Genomic DNA, 25,161 nt, shown 5'->3' on the forward strand with positions numbered 1-25,161 from the left:
TCTGCAATGCTTTTTGGACAATTTTAGTTTTGCCTGTCTTAACTAGCTTTTAACCTCAGCAAACTTTGCTGCCTCAGTATTTTCCTTCTTTTCAACATTATTTATGAGTATGGTGAAGGACATAGATGCCAAAGTAGATTCCAATTGCACAATCTTCCTAACCTTCCTTCTGCTCATTGGCATGAAAACAAACCATTCATTCACACTCCTTGTTTTCTATCTTTTTATATCCCTGTAAGTATCATCTTTTTTATCCCATAGCACTTGCTTTCTTAGAAGCCATTCGTAAGGGACTCAGGGTGAAACTCCTACAATTCACTTCTAGGTATGACTTTTTTTTATATAAAACCTTTTCTATAAAATCTAGTTTCTATAAACTCGGGATATTTTTTTCCAAATATGCTTCGGCTTTACTATTCACAGAACAGATCTCATTTCTTTCAGTTCTAGCAATGACTTGTAGAGACGGGAAACACTGATCTTTCATGGATAGCTGGATTCCTTAAGTATCTATATGAATGTAACAGAATGCTAGTAATCAGAATTCTTGGTTTCATCCCTTTGATAGTGCTTATGGTCTGCAGAACCAAATGAAGAGACATTTCCTTTCTTTGACTAGCAAAGGGGAACTGAAATTCAGAGATCTAGATGAGAAACTATAAACTTTTATCGATTATTATGAAGTAACAGATGTTTTAGAGTAAGCCAATGATGTCAAGAGTGTTCCAGCTTAGTGTTTTAGTTCAGTGTCTCAACCATTTTGAAAGCAACAACTCAATCCCTTGGGATTTGGAAAAGAAGACTACCTTGTGTAATGCTGCTTCTGTTTTTCACTTGCAATGAAGTGTGTGCAAGTCTAAGGATTATTGTTATTTATCTTCTTGGCAGCTATTTCATGGGCTGTTTTTGTTCAGATTGGTGGCAGCTCACGGACCAAAGGATGAGAAGCATCAGTCTAGATTATAGAAGGTGACATCAAGTTGCATTATAATTCATACAAGTTTTAAAATTTTGGTGTTTAAAAGAAGGGCAGTGAGTGGGCGTTGCCACTTTAGCTGTTAGTGTTCTCTTCCCAGATCTACCTGAATTAATATCATACAAGTCCTAGTTATAGGAAGAAATGATCGATCACGTTGTCATTTGTACTGTATCATCTCATACGCACAATATTTCCAACTACAAGTGCAGTGCTAGAACAGTAGAGCAAAGCACTGCATTGACAGAGGGAAACATGGCTTAGCTGGGAGGAGAGTTATTGGGGAGTGAAGATGCTGCCACTGGTTCAATTTTCAGGTGGGATGGAGTGAGGATCAATGCTATCTCCCATATGTTGGGAGATATTCCATATCTTCCAGCATATTATTAATTCCTTACTAGCCTAATGCTGTGATTCCAGCCAGAGGACCTCGCGCATTGTTAGTGTAGAACATAGGCTTTTCTTGCATTCTTCTGGGCTGCCCTAGATGCAGCTGAACTTTCACCAGGTTTCCACTAGCTGTTGCTTAGGATTTAGAGGAGCAAAACAGGCAATACAACAGCCACAGCTGTTCTCCTTCTCACTCCAAAATGGGCTAATAGGGAATTACGGGGATAGGGAAAATCAGGGAAAGTACAGTTGTGGCTCAGAGTAGTGCTGCCCCCTCACAGTCGTTCTGCAGGGCCACTGCACAGACTGCCTCCTGATCGCGTGTTACACACTGCTAATTTAAGTCACTCTTGCACACTAGGCTGTTAATGCTTCTTTATACAGAGAGAAATTCAAACTAGGCAGTATATCATTTACTTACCCATAGATTCATATAGGAAAAATTCAGAGAGCTATGTGGATCGTTATTTATATGTGGTAATCTATATCATACATACTCACAGATATGCAAATTGCAGCTTTACATCAGAAATTCACAGGAAAGCCTCAGGCTGATGTTAATTCTATCATTTAAATAAAGAATTTGCCATTGTTACAGGGGCCTTGGAGTGCTTCCGTGCTCTTTCTATTTACATAGAGATTTTCTCAGTTGAACCTAATGTATAGTGATACAGGCTAGTGATACTCTTACCAGTTATATACTGAATTATTCATCATTACAGGAGATTTCAGTCAACGCTGATTAATCATTTCTCTTCTAAATACCATTTTTATTATAAAGCTTCCACTAATTCTGTTCTTTTACCATTATGTATGATTTCTATCTGTTATCTGGGCTGGTTTTCAATCTGGTATTTAAAAAGTACCACAACTGTCTAAAGGCTATTCAGTGAAACAGACTTTGGAAAGAAATACTGTCAAGGGCAGAGTATTGAACAAGGCAGCAAGAGAGAAAAGAAAAACCCAGACAACATAATGATTCAGTTACAGTGATTACACTTGCAGTAAGTATTACTTTCCTGGAGAAATGGATGGATGGCCCACTTCCAGAATAAAAATAGACGGTTCCTATTCCATATCCCCCACAATCTTCTTCCAGTGTATTTTATGTTAAGACATCCGATTTTTTTTCATATTCTTTTAGAGACTATCTTGTGAAAGAGCTACCAAAGCTCTTTCATTTGTGCTTGTGGGTTATCAGTCCAAAGTTATGTCAAAGATATGTCTATATGAGCCTGTGACCTAGGTCAGGGAGCAACTTCTGACTTGTAGGCCAGCTGGAACAAGATGCTGTTCAAGTCCAGAAAATCCACTTCTACCAGTAGGTGGGCAGCCAGTTTGGTGTAAGGAAGTCTACCATGGTCATGATCATGCAGAGGTCTCCAAAGCCTTTACAATGATTGCATATCTATATGTGACCTGCATGGACAACATCTCACAGGTTGTGAGGGCCTTCAGAGTGTGTGGATTGTGCAAGTGCAGGGGAAGGAAGATGACTGATGGGATTTGCATTACTGTTTGGTGCTTGGTGCTTTTGTCCTTCACCACGGATCTTGTGTTTGTAACAGCCATAAGGACCACCACTCCATCATTATGAGACCTTTGCAGGAGAAGATTCATGGACACAATAACTCACTCAACTCAACTCTATGCTGTCTGTTTGCATGACTCTCTGATTTTCCACCTGAATCAGGGCCTTTTCCTGAAGAAATACCAGTTTCTTCTGGGTCAATTGACATGATGATTGACACCGTGCACTTCCAGACTTTAGGTCTCTCTGTAAGTAATGGATCCCATAGCAAACAGTCCTCTGAACCCTACAGTTTCCTCTCAGCAGGAACTGGCTGTCTCACTCCTGCCTGGAATCTGGGAACAGATGAGCAGTTAAGGTGTGAGGGTGATCCAGCTCCTGTGGTGCGACAGGGAATTTGACAAGGCAGACACAGACACATCCCAAGATTTGGGAAAACCCCTGGCTAGACCGTTTAGCCATATTTCTAATTATTGCTTCCATTTACTTTTGTAAAGGTCCGTATCTAGTTGTGATTGTAAATTCAGCCTTGAAGCCCATTCTTCAGCAGAATGTGCCTCCTTGGATGACTAGAAGATTAGAACTGTATTAAAAAGTAGGATTAGAATTGTATTAAAAAGCTAGGGCAAAATTTTACTAGGATTCGGGGGTACTTTGTTTCTTTGTCATGGTCTGATTTCTAAAGTGCCTGTTAAAACTCTCATATATCTATCAAAAATATTCCTCTACATGTTTTTTTTTTCTGCCATACCTCCTGTTTATTTATATACATATACATGTAAAATTGTGTTACATCCAAGCAGCAGTCAACAGATGTAAATGAACACATTTGATGTGAGGCAATATGCAATGATCAGACCTGATGTTTTTCCCCTAAACTCTCTCTTCATTGCCATTTGGAGTTGGAAATTCATTTAATGCATTAATATCTAAAGAGGACAAAATGGAACAACTACTTTGTCAAATGGTTTGTCTTCTAAAACTACAAAAAAACTAATCATCAGTGACATTAAAAGTTATTACTGGCTGCAAATGTTCTCCAGAACAGGATATAATAAATAGCTAAGAAAAATGATATAATGTAACAGAAGAAGCTTGAAAATTAAGAAAAAACCCAACAAACTTTATCTGATTTTTGAAAGCTTCATTTTAAAGCACTCAGTTTGAAGCATATCTAGTCAATCCCCTTTCTGAAAAAGTGGGTATTGAATGGCAGATCAAAAACTAATATACAAAACTAAATCTAAATATGAATTTATGGAGAGACAATCAGATTGAATGTGATCCTAAGAACCAAATTTGTGGCATTCTTCTGCCTCATTACACAGATTTCAATTAATGCAGGCAAGCAAAGGAATTTGGATTAAAATGGGTGCTCCGTTTTGTATGTTTTTAGAGCACAAGATCCTTGTCCTTTTGAAAAAAAAGCTTTCTAAAGGTGGTTTATATAAGAAGTACTTTTTGTTTCAGAGTAAATATTCTCTTTTCCCAGAGGATTCATTTTATAGAGCAGATCTAGAACACATCATACATTCCTTTCTGATTTTGGTCAATAAAGTTATCATGTAATTATGATCAACTAGTATTTAATAATTAATTCCTACCTCTAGGGCTGTCTGTGGACAAAGTATGATATCTCATCTGAAAGCAGTGGCTGAATTTGTCAGTGAGGTGTGGGGGCAAATAATCAGTGTCATCATGAATAATAGAGTTTTCATAATTTTCACTGCATTGAGAAACCATTTCCCTTCTTGTAACAGGGCTAAAGTGCCTGCAGCTCAGAAGTTGATGATACTTTTCTCATAGTCTTTGAAATTCTGAGTAAAAATCCAGCTTTACATGGCTTCTGCAAAACACAAGTAGCTTAGCTGTGGGCAGCTTAAGCAGAACTGACCTGGCACTCTATCAAACGAAGCCAACAATTTCTTCATTTCCAATCTGAAGGCTGAACGTGGGACTCCCCAGTTGCTTTTTCATTAGCTTCTGCGTGTAGATGTGTCTGGTCTTTGAACCTAAAGAATGTTATAGTGCTGAAATGAACCCTTTCAGGGAATTCAGTATTTTACATATTGCGTTGCAATATATAAGCCTTATACCTGTAGCAGAATCCAGAACACAAGAGCTAGGCAATGAAGCTCCATATGCAGTAAGAGAGAAGAAATGGGTGCCTTCAAGTTGGTGTTTTGTCTGAATGCCTCATCTACTAGGCTACAAATTCATGCTCCATTTTATGCTTGCTACTCTTGCTTTTCCCACCAGCTTTGCATTCCTTTCTGCATGGTGATCCTACATCAATGCGCTAAATGGAGAAAGTCTCATTTTTTTCCTGGCAGGGCACTTTAAGATTTTGTGGCTAATGCTCTGGTAGGGGAAATAGAGGGGTCTCATACACTCTGTGGAAAAACACCGTGAATTAGACACTTATTACTGCCTTAGGTGGGACAGCTTCCAGACATGGGGAATGTAGAAAAATGACTTGGTTTAGGAGAGGTGGCAAGGTCATTTTCTGCCAGTGCCATGGTAGAAGATGGACTCAGCAGAACTGATTATTTTTACCAAGACAAAAATAAGTTGGGATCAGAGATATGGGCAAATTTCTCCTGCAGTGGGTAATGCAGGTAATTGTACATCAGCAGAGGCAGCCTGCAACCAGGCAATGGTCAGAGCAATCTCACAATCACATCATGCTGGAACTCTCTTGGATGTTCCCACGCAGCAGCATAGCACACAGCAACTACACAGCAGAGGAGGGTAATACCATTTCCAAAGTCTCACTCACTTTCCACATGAACATCTCCAGCTGCGAGTTAGTCTAACCTACGCTTCCTCTCATGGTGACGTAGTTTGGCTTTGAGGTGCTTTGCCTTCAGGAGGCTGAGCACAGATGGAAGGTACAGTGTGAAGCTAGATGTTGTCAGGGTCTGGCTGCGTTCACTCTCTGCCATCGTGGGCATTTTGGAGGAGAATTTCATTCTAGCTATACTACTTTCCCATAGGTTATTGCAAGGGGTTTTTAGGTAATGCATGCTCAAGGGAAATGCACTGCATGCGAGAACCTGACCTCTGCTGACTGATATGGTCAAAGTGGCCTGTATTTTATTTTATGACTATTAGCTGTCTTGTAAATGAAGATTCACATTTACTTCATTGTATGGCTGGAGTGGTCTTTACAAATATGGGCATATGTATATTTTATAATAGATATAGATCTATTATAGGTCTGATCCTATATTTGGTCATTAAGTGATGTGATGGTGTGGGTGTTTGTGGGGCCCTTTTCAATCATTTCCCTTTGTTGAGCTAGAGCTGTGGATGGGTGAGCAGCCTGCTCAGAGGGATTGCAGAAGGATGCGGGCTGTATCAGGGACTCCATTCTGAAGGGGCGATGGATATAGGTGGAGAGCAGAAGAGCAAGAGGTGTCATGCATATATCCAGGGAATTTTATTGTTGGGCTTAAGAGGGACCTTCTAGTGTGACTTTTAACTTTACTCTCTGCAAATAAACCTCCTTGGCCCTATGGGAACATTGCAGATGCAGGAGAGGGACAAGGTTTCTGTGGACAAAGGCGAGGCTGGAGAAATTACATTTCTGGTGCTGAGAAAGAAATGATAGGCTTGTTCATATCTTAGGAAAAGAGGGGATGGAGAGAGGGAGAAACTGGGCTTTTATCCTGTGTGAGGATGGACTTTCTCTGTGAGTGCCTGGGCCTGCTTATGCACATTGGGTGGGACAGCTCAATCTACTATCACGCCAGCCCAGGACTTGTATACCAAGCTGTGCCAGTGCTGCCCCTGACCTGTGTGCAGGTGGCATCAAATACCACTCCACTGTCTTAGGTTCCTGGGTGCTGTAAATAGTGAAACTGGATGCAGCCATTGCCATTATGCAGAGAGAGCAAGGCACAGCAAACTTCACTGGCCCTCCCTTATAGGGTCTAGTCTGTCTCAGAGGTCCTTCCTGTATGGGATTAGCCATCTGAATGAACCTTTTGCCTTGACCCTGCAGGAGTTTTGGGCCTTGTTATAGAGCAGCTGTGGTCTTTGATTGTTTGAAATGGCTCTGTGATTCAGGGTAGTAGATAGCATTTGGTGTGCCCTGTGATGTGAACTGGAGTCTTGACTTTTTGTAGGCTATTGTTCCTGAAGAAAGAAGATACTGATCTGTTCCCTTCAGCAGACTCTGAGATTGCAGACAATGTGTGTGCCATAAAATCAGTCATGCAGCTAGTCATGGTGTTCTTCATTCTCTTGGGGAATTGCACAGTGACCCTTCCCATGGCTATGGTTATAAGATTGATGTGAGGAGCAGGTGACTCCTGTCAGCTGTGTTCCCACAGCTGGAAAATTCATATTGAATGAAGGCTCACATGACATTGGAGGATACAGTCAATGAGGACTGTACAGAAGCAAAGTATCTTTAGAGAGGCACTGCAGACCTCAGCTGCTCCTCAGCTGTTTCTGTAGACTTTCTTGGTGCACCATCAGTATGGTAGACCGTATGGTTTTGTCCAAGTCAAGGTACCAGGCTTCTAAGAGAAGTGGCAACTTTCCAGATGAATATAAGTGTAGAAATTATTACCTTGGTGCTGAAAGGAAGCTATTAAGTCTCAACAGAGAGCCCTGAATTGTAAAACTCAAGCTCCACTGCTGGTCATCCAGTGTCCATAAGACAGAGCAGTCCCTTCAGTGGGTTTTAGCCACCTTTGCTCAAAACCTCTTCCTGGCAGGAACCCTGGCTTGGAATATGGTCATGCCTCAAGCCACCATCAGAGGGTCAGACTATTGGTAAAGGTCCTGACAAGCGTCCGTGCTGTTTCTTGTCAATCTAGGACAATTCCCAGAGCGGTACACACCATGCACCCTAGCTCAGTCCATCACAAAAACAAAGAGCAACTTATCCATCATGACACCATGCTCCTTACTTCTGTGCGTGGCAGAAGTGATCTTTATGGGAAAGTAAGATTTGTAAGTCTAGTCCTTGTGTGATGTTTTCTGTCAACAGGGATTACTTCCATCATATTTAAGGGAAAATATTTTAAAGCTCCGTTGTTTAAATATTTTAACAATTGAAAATAATATGAAGCACAATAATCATTAATATTCATTTCCAGTCAAGGTCTGTGCCTCCCTTTGTATCTGAAGATTGTCACATGGTAAATTCCGATTATAGCTATAAACCTAATAAAAGCCATAACAATAACAAGGACAATATTCAAAGGAGGGAAACTGAGGCTCAGCATAAATCACTAATAACTTGCTAATTTTCTCAGATATGTGTGGTTTGGATTTATATTTTGATTCCTTCCTATCTGTTTCTCTGTTTAATCAAAATAATGATTTCATCTGGGCTACATTTATACTTAGTTCCCCTCTGAGAACATTCAATAATGCACATTAATGACCTGATGGGCAGCAAAGGTTCCTCTGGAGCCGTTAAGGTGCATTTTCCCAGATGTTTTGATTCATGGTTATTTATTACAGTAGTGGAGTCTTTAGACATTTAAGTACAGATTGTTTGTTTGTTTTCATTGTTTTTCACCAAATCCCAGGTAATCAGGACTTATAATATAACCTGTGGAGCTTTTCTTAACTTTATTTGAAACAAATTCTGTAGAAATAATCTATAGAAGGATATAAACTACAAAACCTGTATTCATTTCTTCAAACTCTTTCTTTGTGCAGTTTAGGGAGCTATCCTTACAAGAAATATGTACTTTATCAGCCCATTTACTGGGCTGTTCCTCAGGCCTGCACGGGCACATTACATACATGCAGACTACAGCTGCCCATAAAATTATTCTCGTAAAATGAAATACTTGTGAATTGACCCCACTCTTTTAAGGAAAACAGAGACAGGGTGTGATATCCCCTATAAATTTAAAAACAGTCAATGAAGTAACAGAGACCAAAGAAACTCTCAAAGCCATTAATTAAGTTTTAATCTATTTTAGCCATATTTTATAAATATATGTGATATAAGGGCTAAAAAGAGCCATTAGATCATACGGCTGTATTTCCTGAGCTCAATGATTATGTTTGTTTGAAATAAGCGTACCTCCCAGGCAGACTTCCAGTCTATGCCTTGAATATATTAAGTAGTGGAGAATCCACCACTTCCCTTGGTAGTTAGTGTCAGTGTAAAAAAAATGTGCACCTAATTACTAGTATGAATTTGTCTATCTTCAGCTTCCAGCTATTGATTCTCTTTACGCTTTCCTTGCTAGATGAGAAAGCAGTCTAGTATGCGGTATTTTTTCTCTGTAAGGGTACCTGTACAACTATAATCAAGCCACCTTGATCTTCTGTCTTCTTTCTTCTTCTTTTTTCTTTTGTCTTAATTTTCTGTTTAGTTAAACAGCTTAAGTTCCTTTAATCTCTTACCCAATGGAGGCTTCTACAGCACGCGGATCATTGCTAGGCTCTTTCCATACCCTTTTCAATTCTTCAAAATCCTGTTAAAAGGTGGCACAACAAAACACTTTGCAGTGATTCAGCCTCACTTTGGTGAAGCTGTTTACAGAGGTAAATTAGCCTCCTGGCTCCCTTATTACCCACCCTCCTCCATTTACATGCATTTTACCATTGTATTTTACTGGTGGTTCATGTCCGTTGCATCTCAGCCATAACCCCAAGGTGTTTCTCAGAGTCATTTCTCTGCAGGATACAGTGCCTCATTCTAGGGGTCTGACCTCCATTCATTATTCCTAGATGTACATATAGCTTTACATTGTGCTGTTTTTAAAGGACAATTGGTTTGCATAGGCCTATGGTAACAAACAGTCTACATTATTCTGTATGACTGCTCTGATCGCCCTGTTGCTTAGCTCTCCTCTATTCTTTATATCGTACAAATTTTGTGGATTTCATGATCTATATGGTTACTGAAATAATTTGATAGAATTGAGCCTGAAGCATTGGCTACAGAAGAACCTCCCCGTAAAAACCCTCATGCAAAAGCAGTTCCTCCCTGAAATTTATCTCTTGAGATATATCACATATGCTGTCACTTTTGTACTATTTTTTATTTACCATGTTGTGTAGCATTAGGACAATGCTTATTATTTTGCATCTATGCTGTTGTCACACTTTATTTTAAAAGGCTTTCTCTCTTTTTACAAGATGATACTTGTCGAATAAGTGGAAGGGAAAGGGAGACAGAGGGAGGTAAAAGCTTGCAAGGGTATCATCAAAATGGAGCATGTCATCATCTGTTTTACAAAATGGCTTGCCTTAAAACAAAAGGCTTGCCTGCTTTGCTGAATATCCTGAAGTAAGTGTTCTCTTTTAACTAGTGCATTTAACATTTGAGGTACAGAGTTCTTCTTTCTGAAGTATATTTAGGGCTAAACTTACTCTAGTCTCTAAAAGCTCAAAATTTCTATTAGCAGTGAAGGTTTTTCAAGACTGCCGTTAAAGACCAAGGTCAAGAAGAGAAACGTTTAGACTGTTAAGGATATATTGTTACTTGTGTTAAATATTAAAGTAGTTTCTCAAAGAAAAAAAAAACCTCTGAACCCCTGCCACCAAATGAAAAAATGGTAGAAACAACCCTGCTTAAGGCTAAGAAATTGGCCTGGAAAACAAGTGCTGAAGTACTGAAGAGGAAAATCTTGGCTTAGTAAGTAGGTGGACTCAATAATTTAAGATTTACATTTTATGGTCAAATTCTTTTTACTTTTCCAACAACGCAAATCAGTAACAAACCCAGTGAGGTCAGTAGACCACCTCTAGGTATGTATACGTGTAATGGAGAGTGGAATTTTGATTCAACCTTGGCTGGATTAAAGTAAATATTGTTCTTCTGACAGATTTGCCAGCATGATAAAATCACAAAATTAATAAATAATAAAACTTAGACTCTTTAAGATAAAAACGGGAAGAAGGAGTGAAACAGTGTGTGAAAATAACTGGCTCATTCATCTTAGGTTGATCTATAAACTGTGGCATTTACTGATCTCTACCACCCTGCGCATTCTCAAAGACAAAAGTAGATAGTCAAATACATTCTAACTCATTTTTTTTCCCTTCTCAGATTTGGTTTTTTTTTCCTGCTCAGAGAGACGTGAGAGTAGAAACGTTTTGTCTGCATTATGATACAGATGCCTTTCATAGGACAAGGAAAGGAAATTTTCCTGATCATCCATTTTCTGATTTCTGAGCCATTTCCCATCCTACTAAATTGCTTAATACTCCCTGTAGCTGGACCTGTGACCTGGAATCTTTATGCAAGATTAATGGGAAAGCAAATGGGAATTAGTATCTGGGCGGGCTGCTGCACAGCTCTTGCTTTTATCTAGCGCTCCACCTGGTTTTTTTACAATTACGCTTTCATTAGTTTCTGAAGCCAGCGATCCTAAAAGACCTTCCCATTTCTTCTCTAGCCTCTTCCCTCCCCCCATCCTCAGTTCTTTCTGTCTCCTATCCCAAAATTATCAAACTCACTCTGCTTGTAACTGACATGCTGACAGGAAATTATTACACGTCATTACACTTCTTAAAACACAATTTACCCAGCCTTCGCAAATTATTCTTCAGCAACTGTGAGGGGGTAATGGAAACTGTCTATTCCACTTACAGTTGTCACTCATGCTTTCTTCTGTACAATGAACAATTTATGTTTTCTCTCTCTCCAAAAAGGGCTGTGCTTGAAACGAGTAGAAGCAACCTATCATGAAAGAGGAACATAAAACTCCTGCTCAGGTTCCCTTATTCCGTGTTGTTATGAAGCAGATCCATTTTCCATTGCAACCTCATTAGTCCCCGCACAGGCACGGTGCAGGCTGATGTTTATTTAGCAGGAGCAGCCCTCCTCCTGACTTCTGGCCTGCCAATTGCACGTGACACTCCTGTGAAAGAAAAGCGATCCTGTGTGACTGTAGTACCCCAAACTGACAATTTGCAATCATAATCGGTCTATTCCTCGCCTGACACTTTTATTCTTCTTCACAGATAGCTACTGTGAAAGAAGGTCTGCGGTATCCTTTTTTCCCCCCTGTTGCTGCCTCTTCTTTTCGTTTGACTCTGGAATACACTTCTCCATCTTTTCGTTTTGTCTTATAAAAATTCAGACTGCCAAATCTCAGACCGAATGGGTTTTGTTTTATTTAAAAGACTAAGAAACTAAAAACGAAAAAGATTGTGAAGAGCTCTTCCCCTCAACTTGGTCATATTGATTAGCTTTCAGGCGTTCTCCTGTCAGATTCATTCTGCCTCAACGGGAGAAGGATGATGAATTGTCTGCCTCCGAGAGGCGGGGAGAGAGAGACGCTAAGCCTGGGTCTGGGAATTGGTTAAGTACTTCTGCGGAGCCTCAACCTCTCAATTGCTCTCAGCGACTTGGCCTCCTTGATTTATAAACTGGAGTGGTGATTAATGATCTTTTAAGTGGACAAGGCAGGCCAAATCTTCACAAATCGGGCCACTCAAACATGACTACTCCTTGTAGGAGAAGAATAACAGCCTTTACATGGAGGTAATTGAGGCTGCTTCGGAGGATCTGGTAGTCCGCTTTAGCAGGAATAAATCAGCCACGCAGGCCGTCTGCGTTTGAAGACGGTCCTTCTCTTCACGTCTCCTCGGGTCGGCACGTGGAGCTGGGTACGTGGTGGGTCGGCACGCATACTTTAGGCCGGAAAAAGGCACACTGAGCAGCCTCTGTGCTCAGAGAGAAAAGAGCAGCCCACCTGCGTCTCCTGCTGCAGCTTCTCGGCGGAAAAGCTGAGCGTGATCTCCCCTTTGTCCGAGCGCTCAGTGTCAGGCCAACGGGGCCTGCCCTGCCGGTTAGGCCCTTAATTCCTCTCCCTTTCATACTTGTCCCACGCTTGTCTCGCTACAACCTCCAACTGGTCTGCTGGCCTCTAACTGCCTGTCAGCGTGCGTTTCCTTCAATTGCTCGTGGCCGTGTTGGCCACGCTTTAAGGCTGAATCAGGCTCCCTCCTTCCTCAGCTGCGCTGAGCTCAAAACGTTTCGATGAAGGCTCAGAAACAGGAAGCCTCAGCTCCTCCCGGATGCCCAGTGGTGATTAACTGAAACAGACAGACACACTGCCAGTAGGTTGCTCCGCGCGCAGCAGATTTTGTGATCCGCTCCTTTTCGCCAAAATTTGGCTCCTCAGGCGAGTACTTAGTGTGCCCATCCTTAAGGCCAGCCCCGCAGACAAGTGACCGCCCTTAAAGGCGCTAGTGAATTTTAAAGTGACTGTAGTGATTGTCTGCAGTCTAAGACAAAAGTCTTTTCCTACTGTGCTTGAAAGACTGAGGACAGAAGTCATGGGGCTCAATAACTGTGTAATGAATATTTATCAAGGAAATTATAATTGGACTCCGCAATGCTGACAACCAGTAAATAAAGGGGGATGGATGGAGCAGTTTAGTGCTATGCGGTAAAAGGATCGATAGTGTAAAGCTAACTCCTGGTAAGAAAGGAGCGGGCGTCCTTCCCTAGGGGAGATTTCCAAAGGAGTTTCAATCTGGTGTCCCCTCCAGGGAAAACTCCAGTGTATCTGAAAGGGGAAAATCACAGACCTGTTTTCTGAAACTCAGCTATAACACACAGAGCTGTTTGCTGAAAGATTGGTAATATCTTTTCCAATAGCTTTCCCAAAGCAGAAGAGTTGCAGCTAAAGTAATGAATTATCCGCAGACTCGAGCTATCTATGGGTAACATCATTAGTCTGCTTCCATGAGTTCTGCGGCTGTGGGTTTATAAAAAACCTAACCCCAAATTGCGGTTTCTCACAAGAGGACTAGAGAGAAGGTTAAAAAACAACAACACTACAAAATTCTCTCTAGAGGAACCCTCCTCTCTCTTTTGCCATTACTAAAATGTTGCTTTTAATAGAAGGGGTGTAGGAATCAAAGGACTCACAGCTCTGCACCCTGTTACCTCCTTGAAGGTGACTTCCCTGCTTTGCTGTACTTTGTTAAAAGTTTGTCCTGTAAAAACTGTATGTAACGGTATAACACTCACAGAGTCATTGTGAAAACAAGTTTTAGATACCTGGAAACCCTCAGGTCCATCTATCCATCTGTATATACACACACACACGTATATGTATATTTATATACACATATACACCTATTCTCAGATGCTCACAGTATCTCCTCTGAAGTACTTGAACTCCTTCTTCTAATAGCACCTGCTTTGAGGCTAGTGGCATAGGCATTATTCCAAAAATTTTTCTTCTTCTTTTTCTTCTTTTTCTGCTTCTTCTTTTACAATAGTAAAGAGAGAGTGGGATGCAAAAGATAATTCAGTGCAGAGATCTTGTGCACTGGAAATCTCTATGGCTCATTCGTCCTTTCTGTGATACCTATTTTGCTATGAATAGAAGTAGTAGTTTCTGATGGACAGAATATAATTATTAGATATGCATATACTGTTATTCCTATTCAGTAACCTTCACAGCCAGATAATCTGTTTTAGGCATCAACATTTTTTAAATTTTTATGCAGCAAAATTATTGAGGACTCCTGCTAATATTTTATACACTATGGCATACCCAGATCTGCGGACCAACCAGATAGTTTTTTGATAATTACTTAATGTTTTGGATTGCATTTATTTATGTATTCAGATTCTTTTCACTCTTGAAATTATCCTGTTTTCATAAAACTACCCAATTTCAAAGGTTACTTGTTAATAATCAATAGCAAAATCATATGCAAACTCATTAAATGTCAGCAAAGCTTTTAGGAAAATCCTAATACAGATATCCTGTTGCAGTGCATTGAACTAGATCTTAAAATAAAATTAGAACATTCATCCGTGTGTGTTTGTGTATATGTAGGTGTGGAGTTTGAAGGCAATTGTTCAATGAACCATTGAATATAGCTAGTCACTCCACTTGGGGGTCATATCCAGCAGAAGAAAAGAATCTTTAATAATGAACACAAGTTGCAGGACTAGATCCAAGCTTAGTCTGTGGAAGCAGTAACTTCCATATGCAAAGGAATTATTTCACTCTTCTATTCCTGAAAAGCTCCAGCATGTTTTCCCCAGACAATGAAAGTGTTGCAACTAGAAGCTTGGAGAGGGCTGAAAAGTTCTTGTCCATATCAAATTAGGACAGTGATGTGAAACTAAAACTTGAATGTCAGCCAAAGCAGAGCAAGCTTCGTCAGTGATGCTTTGTCTTCCAGCCTGTTGCAGAGCATGCTATAAGGACTCTTTCTTTTGGGTACTAACTGGAGAAAGATAACCTCCTCCTTAGGTGATAAAAGAACAGAGTGCACCAAGACAAAATGGCTCCAAATGGCTTATGAAAGCATTTTTGGGCTCAGATTTTAGCTAGATGCTGCCCGTGGTACAGGTTTCATTAGAATATGAGGCCATATTACCGGCTCCTTCTTGGGAAAAAAACATTTCCTCTTTAATAACACTCCTTTTGTCACTTTGCAGCCAGTCATTTTTAGTCCCGTTCTCATTTTCCTAGAATCTGAGGTGGCATGGGGACAGTGCCCTCTCTGCTGCTGGAGGAGATATTGAGCTGGACCTCCTCAGTGAGCAGCTCCCTGTGTATCACAGTCGCGCATGGAGCTCCCCATGCTTTACAGCATATATCCGTGTGTGTGTGTGTGTGTGCGTGCGCACCTGTGTGTGTGTGTGTTGCAGGCATATGTGGTTGTAGGACTTATCTAATAAATCTGCCAGAAGGCTGTTTCAATTTTTACAGGTTCTAAACAACATTTTTCTTCATTGAATGAGTTGCAGCCAGTAGGAGGTAACTCTAGTTTGAAATTCTTTACGATAACATAATCATTGAACTCAAGGAGGATGGAGGCTTGAATGTGAATGACCTGTCTAGCATCCGTATGGACAAGTGGAAGATCACCCCAACCAGTAATGTCGGAGTCAAAACAAAAACAAACAAATAAGAGGCAGAAGACAAAAAACAGAACAAAACAAAAAGCCTGAAGAGTTTCCTAGAGCTGATAAAATAGTGAATGCTATTCAGGTACGTCTGGATTGTAGTCACAAGATGTGAATAAGATAGAGAATAACATAAAAGGCTGATAACATAACATTTTTAGTCCAGAAACAAGATGTATTTTGTTTAAATCTGCCCAGATTTGGTTGCAATCAGCTCGAAAGTACTCCCCTCCCAATATTTAACACATGGATAAAAAAAGTGAGAGAGACAGCAAACAATGTAGATTAGACATTATGAAGAGAAGATGACCAGTAAAGGAAGCCAGTGGCTGCTGTGGAACACCCATAAGCATCGACTCTATACTGAAATGAGACAAATCAAATACGACACATATCTTCTACCATTGACAAAAAATGTCATAGGAAATGGTGGACAACCTCTCTCTGGCTGCCTTTATAGAAGCTACGCATTACCCAAATCAACCTGTTAGGTTAAATACAGGGGAGATAAGCAACGGCCCCTCATACAAAGAATGAGTATAATTCTGTGTGTTCGCTGGTGATCTGTGCTGAGACCAAATGATCTAATGTTAGCCATTTGGTTCGGAAATCTGGGTCTTCCTGTGGCCCATTGGAGGGCTTCTGGGAGATGATCTCTGTTATTAATTGTGATGGCATTTTCTGTTGACTCCCACTATGAAAGTATGTATAGGCTTGATTCCCACCTGTAGTGCCATGGAGTTTGTTCTTGTCTTCATAAATTTTATCTGAGAGTGGTTCAAATTCAGTCAAATGTCTATAATGAAGCAGCCCCTCTTCTATTTTTTAAATTCTAATCCATCCTAACCTCCTTTCTACTGTAAATATTTCACCTTTCACCTGGGAGTTCAAATGAATGCAAGTCTGTAAATGATGAATCTGTAAATGTTGACCTATTCATTGAGATTCTTGAGTTTAAAGTCAAAAACTAACTTCCTGTGCTGCAATCTAATTCCAGAAACAGCAAAAGCAGAATGCAGCACAATGCTAGTATTTTTCATATGACCAATTACCACTATCAGCCATTTGCAAGCTGTCCTGACTCCTTTCTCTTTCTTTCACAGCATTTTCAGTCTTTATAAGTACAGAGCCATTTACTACGTCTTGAAAAGCAAGTCAGCACACACAAGAACAATAACTGTATTTTATGGCACAAAATCCAACTGTTTAGTGCAACTGGCTTCTAGTTTTTTATGACCGTTTATTAAGATTCCACATCTGCCACAGACAGAATATGCTCAGAAAAACTGTTATACTGTCATGGCAAAAGTTTATTTTTGCTATGGGTTGTTTCATCTCCAACCAGTTGCAATATTGATTTCTCTCAGTGGATTAATTATCAATGGCAGTTTCAGTCTTCCTTGCAATGGGCGAAAGGAAAAATGATGTTTTTATTTCAAGGAGACCTATTGACAATTGTGCCTGGGCTTCCCTTGGGTCCTAAAGTCAATGAAGTTAGAAGATCCGTGTCATGAAAGTACTGTGCATGAAATTATTTATTTTATTTATGGAGGTAGTATCGTGTGCATGCAGTGATGACACTTCAATTTGAAAAATCTTGGCTTCATATGGTTTTCATGTGATATTGTAATAGCAGAACTGAAATGGGAAAAAATATCAAATGATAGGACAGTATACAAAAAGTAGCATAACTTACTCCTAGTAGTAACAAACCGATCAAAATGTTTAATCTGAATAGAGAGGCTACATTCTTTTTAACAGAACCCTGCCAGTTAAAAGCACTACACATAGCATGGAAGGAAAATTCAATCTTGTGTTGTTGCCAACAAGGTCTGTGCATGTGTATATAAAACTTTAGGGTAATGTGAAAAAAAAAACCATAATGGATTGAATTTTGTTTTTTTCCCACTTACTTTCTACCAAAAATAAAACATAGACATATATAATATACATAAGGATATAAACCTATTCATAAAAACATATTCTATATATCACATGCTTACTTATATATGTATAATATTCTACATATAGCTATTCTAACTTTGACAGTATTGTCACCATGCATGGACAGTTATGGATTATGTATTCATTATTACTTTTAAAGGAGTGTTTTAAATGATTACTTTAAGTTCTGTTTCAAAGTGTAACTTGGTTACCACATAAACAAGATGTGAAAAGACTGTAAAGAAAAAAGTAGAGATAGTGTGGCAAAAAATATTGTCATTATTTTCATTGTATTGTTTTGTCTTTAAATACGGTTTTAGCTGCTCTGCAAATTTCCACTGCAGGATACAAGACTGATGATGCAAATTTCCACAGAATAATGTAGGATGATATGGTTGGGATATACTATCCAGAATGTTGCAAAGCAAATTATATAGCCTGGATTCAATATCTGATTCTTCTAAACTGGACACCAGTTATTTTACCGAGATTATTTTCTAGCTATGTAGGCTAATTGGTTTGCATATCTGGAACACACTCCATCAGTTTAGTTACTTTCAGGACATAGGCTGATTTGGTAGGAGTGCAACTGAGAAAGATATATTTACTCATTGAAGAGCTAATTTGATAAGGAATCAAGCATGAATACAAAACTTGGTGATAACATTCACAGCAATACTGTTGAATTTACTCTGCAAATTTGAAAAGCTTGCAAAAGGTTTCCCTCAGCTGTTTGGTCCCTCAGCCTTCTGCAGAGGTAAACAAAGAAGGAAAGCATCACTTAAATATCTTATCTCCAGCACTTTACAAGATGATTATTTCTCTAATCACCATAGCCCAAGGTGCTACAAAAGCCCAGGAAGACATCTCCTAAGCCTGAAAAACCAAATCGCTTTTAAATAGAATAGGAAATGGACTGGTGGCCAGTGGCTTCTGTAGATTTTTAGCAAAGTGGCCTTATTCAGCATCCTCCTGATCCATTTGCAATCAGATATTCTGAATTGATCAGCTGGCGCTCAACTATACTACAGTTCCCATGTGGTTACATTGCAAGTCCTGTTTTCGTTACAGAGTGGTCACTAATTCCCGACAGCTGTGTAAGTAGTCATATAGTTTTACTTATGTTCAACACAGACATAATGAGGCAATTTGTTGAGAACTGAGCTATAGAGGAAGTTCCAAGTAGATGGGATTTTTTTTAAGTAGATGTGAAATATTCTTACACTTCAGAGAAATCTATTTCTTGTTCTCTAGCCAGATGCTCCAAATATTTGGAGAAGTTGTAGAATGCCAACTAAGGAGGGAGCTTCACTCTTTAAAACGTTTTGTGTAAGGGAGCCAATGACATCATTTCCTCATCAGAACTGCAGTTCCAATGGAAAAAATTTATTGTTGAGGATTAGTCCAAATAGAAAGTGTCTCCAGTGTTTAGTCTTCCTCTTGGAAAGATACACAATTTTGAGGGTGAGGGCTATAGATAAAATTTTAACTGATATAAAAATTGTAAGATTTGGACAGTTGAAAGTACTAATTGACCAGTTTCCCTCTGCATATGTCTTTTTACAATAAATACAAGGAAAAACACTATTAATTTAATAAACATACATATTGCAAAAATTATGTAAAAGCCACATAAGAAAAATAACATCAGTATGTTGCAGCAAACAAAACAAAAAAAACAAAGAAACCACAATAAAGTTAAACAAAATGAGTGAAGCAGATGTGCTTTTTCACTCTTGACCACGGCAAGACCACAGCAGCACTGGGATTGGCTTAAGCTGCTCCAGATGAAACACATGAGGAATTCCTCAAAAGCCTGTCGTGTGCATGTTCATTTAGATATTACCATTCAGCATCCTGTTCCCTTGCAATTAAAATATCTGATTTAGAAATTAATCACATGTATTTACCACAAAAGTGGTTCAAAAAGAGGCTTTGGAGTTCTAAACACAATCCACATGGTCACATGTGCTGCCTTTCTGTGCTGGCTGGAGAACAAAAATGTAGAGTTCCGGCATCGTCACTTTTCTCTCTCTCTATTACAAGCACATCCTTTATCCTTGAAAGCCGGGGTGTAGATGCCTTCGGGATCTTTTATTTCTTTATTTATAAACTTATTTTCAGATAAGGCTAGATAATTATTTTCAGATAAGGGTCCCAGAAGTTTCCATTCACTGTTCAGTTCTGAGAAAGCTGTGTGGATTTGTATAAGTTTTAGACTATTATACTATAATTACTCATTTTCATATGTAGTGGCACACATGTAAGTGCACAATAGATAAAAATATAGTCTCTATTGCCAAAGCATCTTCACGAAAAAGAAGAAAGAAAGTAAAGTACACTTTCTCCCAGTGCGGAAACATGCAGTAGAGTTGTAGAGTGCAACTGAAAATCGACAACTAGCAACTTAGATTTATCTAGACATAACAGATTACTTTGAAATGAGGAGTATATTGGCTACACAAGAAAGTGTAGGTAAGTATACATACTGGGAAGCTGAAGCATGACAGAGTAGTGGAAGGAAACTGAAAATTGTACATGCTGAAAAGCAAACTCAGTCCTGTAGTTAAACATCTAATCTAAGAATTTTTGAGAAATGCTTTTATTGAAACCCATGAAATATTTATAATTTTAATCTGAGTACCCAAGATTAAAAAAAGAGAGAGAAAGAGAGATTTTTCCAGTTACATTAATGAAGGGAAGTTATATATATAAGTAATCAAAACAAAATGTGGGCTACATAGTAATTACAATACAATTATACTGTAGCATCCAGCCATATTATGAACTTCAATACTTCTATAGAAACTTCAGATACTTCCATACCCAAAAGGGGCAGTACAAAAAATACAGTCTGCTCTACTGGTTTAAAATCCTGGAGAGAGAAGTATGTGCAAACACATGTTATATATAAATAAATAAAAATATTTTTAAAGTTGCAAGGATTTAAAGACAAAGCATTTAGAGGTTTCTCAGCATTCCAGCAAGGACAGACGCAACGAAGGACACCTGCATCACATTTTTAAAATCTCTACAGTCACTGTACAGACAACTTTGAGGGACAGATATGTTGAAGCTCTGTGCACCTTTCTCAGATGGAGGTGGGTGCACATGGATCTCCTGATGGAGACCCTTCCCCTTCCCCTTCCCCTTCCCCTTCCCCTTCCCCTTCCCCTTCCCCTTCCCCTTCCCCTTCTCTTTCCTCACATTTATTGAATTTAGCCCATAAGCTGGAAGGGTTGTTGTGAAGGGTCATGTAACACATCCTGGCCCAGAGTGGGTAAGATGAATTTCACTCCCTTAACCTGCACTCCTGTAGTTCCTGTACATAAAGACCAATTATGCAGATGAGAAGAATTTCACCCAGAATAAATTGCATGTTCCATCTGATTATGGGTAATAGATTATTCCAGACCTATACTGTCCTCAGGTGGAATTGAAGGGTGCTTTAAAACATCAAGGAGTATATTCATAACTATTATCCTCTTAACCCTTTGATGTGAAAAGATTGCTATAAAATTTACTAAATTCATCTAAAATGGCTTTTCAATCTCCAGTCACTTTGTTCTCTGCATTAATAATACTAGGACTAATCCTGCATGACTTGTGAGATTTAAGATGAGTAGCTAATAGCTTTTGAATCAAGGGTGCCTTTCAAGGGTGCCTCTAAGCAGTATCTAACACTGTGCATGTGCAATTTGTCTTATCCAAATTGGTGCATATTCAGAAAACTATGTAACCTATATACAAACTGCATTTTCATTCAAGATGTATGTAGACCATGATCTTCCTAACTCATAAATGCAAATATAGTCTGAAGATTAATGGTGGATTTTTTTCACAAAGAGTAGAAAAGAATTACACATGAATTTTTATAGCTACTTTTGAAAATTTAGCTCTATTTATCCAACTAGCAACTGTGGGGGTTTAATTGCTCTTCCTCTGGTCTTGGATCCTAGGTATTTTCTGCTTTTCTCCCTGGTTCCAGGATTTCATCATAGCATTAGTTTAAGGCTAACACCCTGGGAATGACATTTTTCCCCTTCTGTTCTCCACTCCTCACCCATTGTCCTTTGGCCTTTAGGTAGAAAACAAAACGTCAGAGACATTGGTCAGTAGGCACAGCTGCAAACACAGCCAATGCATGGGTATTCAGAGACTATTGCAATCTCTTCATTACGCTAGCTGTCTGCTTTATCTGATGTTCTTCCTTCAGAGTCTCTGCATCCAAAGTTCGTTCTTACCTGATTCATTTACTCTTCTTCTCCCCTATTCTGACTCCTTCAACTTCAATATTGTCTTCCTTTTTTTCTTTTCATGTAACCCCAAGTAAACTCATAGCTCTTTCTTTGACCTTCTCCCCTCCCTCCCTGCCTCTTTCCCTACCTCCAAAAAGATGTAGTGGAATATATGTGGTATTTTCTGCCGCTTCTTCTTTTTAAAGGATAAACTTTTCAGAACAAGGACTCTATGCAACTCTTTCTGCGTACAGTGCCTAGGAGGACCCCCAATTGAGAATGCAGCCACAGCTCTCGTGTATGCAGTCCCAAAAGGGTTTTTCAGGATCACATAACTTGAGCATTTTCATGATGCATCCTCTTTTTTTTTCTCTTACAAGGCAATGAATTGTCCAGTTCTGAGCAAAATGAAATATCTTTGCTGTCTGCATCAGGATAGGTTGAAAGGAGAAAATAAGAGCATTCCAGTCTAACAGTCACGAAAACAAGTACTGCTGTGGCTGTGGACAGACTCTCCTCAATCCAGGAGAATAACTTTCCCTATCATCTAAAGTGGAAAGAAGAACTTCTCATTTATGCTCCTGCTTGAGTATCCAGAAATAATCAGAAGACCTGTAGGATCTGATGACGCAGCAGCATCTTCTTGCATTTTATTCTTGCTTGAGCTCAGTTTCTGTTAGCAGCCCATGGCCCTGCTTTGAGCAGGAGGTTGGACAATAGGACCTCTAGAGGCCCCTTCCAACCTAAATATTCCTATGATTTTTTTCTACAGGGTCAGATCTTGAGAGACACTGTTACATATCTGACTACGTCTTACCTACAAAACTTAGGTGCACCCCAAAGCCATGTCCCACCTCCATTTTGAAATGAGTGCTAGGAACGCTCCACTTCCTTCCCGCCTTCTTTCCCTTTCCCCCTCCCATCTCTCCTTCCCCTATAGCCCATGAAGAGGAGATACTTGTGTGGATAGTCGGAAAATGTGTAGGCTCTGTGCAGATCTCTGGGGTGGATGATCAGGAGACCTGGGTCTGACCCAGATGATCAGGAGACAGCAGAGAGCACCACTCCTGCAGTTTGGCTACAGGTTTTGTATGTCCTCAGCCACTGAGGGGGGAGAGCAAAGCTCTTTCAGATCTTGGAAAATATGTAGTATCTCACAAAGAGTCCGAGAGATCTTCAGAGTGTACTGAGAAGCAGAAAAGGCAATGATAACTGTGGGATTCAGCTTGTGAAAACTGTTGAGGAAGAAACCGTTTTCTGAGTTATTTCTTAGATCTATTTGAAACCAACTGTGAACATGTTTAAATACTGCATAATGGAAAAAAGGAATGCAAAGCAACAATTAACAAATTAACAATTAACAAATTATATACTTAGAAAATCTTGAAGAGTAGAATTTATGAGCAGTAAAAAATAGATTATGAAACTACATTTTACTCAACATAGAATATGTTCAAAACTGGGAAATTCCAATGTTCGAAAATACGTGTATATACATATACACACGCACCCACAATATCATATCACAGCATGTAATATTTTAATCAGTATTTTTATCAGAAGGAGAAATAATACATAATGGTTTTATTGAGTGACCTCAACGTCAGTGCTGCTTCATGCCCTGTACCCAGATGATCAGTGGTATAGCTGCACGTAGCTACTCATCCTTGCTCTCCACAAAGGTCCTGACGAGAAGTACCTAGTAGTTTTCTTATTTCTGTAAGGGAAACACAGGTTTACAATACCAATAATAACCAATAAAACTTTGTTTTGTGTACACATCCAGAGACTGTTAAGTGAGATACCGCTGTATTCAAGTAAGTAAAACTACAGTGGTTTATACCATCTGAAGAGATGACACAGAAATAGTGTTTAATAGCATTTGTTGAGTTAGCTTTGCTAGTAAAGTTGTACTACTTGGAAATAACTTGTAAAACTAAACATACATTTATCCATGTTTTCCAGCAGACTGAGGGCTGACAAATACCCTTTGATTTAGAGAATGTTCTGATATTTTAAATAACCTTCCACAGAAAAGTTACTCTTTAAAGTTATCCATATAGATCTCTTCATGACTGTAGAGAGGTCCTACAATCTCTTTACAGTTAAACATTTCTACTCCAAAGCACCAAATGTACATTTTTATTAATCTATTATATTTTTACTCTGCAAACAGATCTTTCACTAATATTATTTTTCTTTCTCTACAACAAAATAAAAAGGAAATTCTCAATAGTGCATCTGACAAACCCAAGCTGGCTGAATTCTTCAAGGGTGCCGTTTCATTTCTATCAAATAATGATTTCTTATGAAAGTAGTTATTGGATTTAACAGTTTTTATTCTTCTATACCTTTACTTTGTCACTGCTTTACACTTTTCTTCATTTTATAACAGTGTGTGTTATGATTGGAGTATTTTGTATTAGGGTTTTGCAATTGTGTGCTTGTGCTGGTGTCCAAATTCCCCGGACAAGGCAATTCCTTTCCTGAGAGGAAGTAACTAATGATGTATTTTAATTAGTGTCAATTTCATAAGACTTTAACTCTGCCGGATGGATACAAGTTAAAAATCGATCACTGTCTCTTAGTTCTCAAATCAGTCCAAGAGTATAGGAAATAAAGCATCACAAAAGGCGTTTACGTGGAAGATATAAACTGATGGAAAGCTGTTTGATTTATTATACAGCAGATAAGATCTGCATGATACAGCTTCCTGATGGTTTATGAGCCTACGAAATCTTTCTAATGAAGGTTATTCTTGAAGTCATAAAATTTCATAATCCAGTCTGTACTCTATCCTCAGCCTGTAAAGCTAGACTTGGATTGATAAACATATTAATTATAAAAAGTATTCTTCTGTTGATCTAGCACTCTTTGAATAGAAGATATAAAAATGGAGCTAACTTCTACCATGACAAATCCACAAGGGAGCAGCAAAGCTGACCACTTGTTTCCTATTATCTTTTAACTTAAAACATGGGGAGAAGATAAGACTTCACAGATCCTTTTGCACATCATTATTTCAGATCATTGGTGGCAATCTTTCCCTGAAAACATTGTCTAGGTTTGTGGGCAAGTGTGGATTTTGAGTGTGCTATTCATCTGATTCTCCCAGAAATCAATGGGTAAAACAGTGAATGTCAATAAATTAAGTATGCCAAGTGTATGTATTTGTCAATACTGCAATTATTTACTCCTCTGGATAGTGAGT

This window comes from Struthio camelus, chromosome 2, assembly GCF_040807025.1.
Source record: "Struthio camelus isolate bStrCam1 chromosome 2, bStrCam1.hap1, whole genome shotgun sequence".
Classification (NCBI taxonomy): domain Eukaryota; kingdom Metazoa; phylum Chordata; class Aves; order Struthioniformes; family Struthionidae; genus Struthio; species Struthio camelus.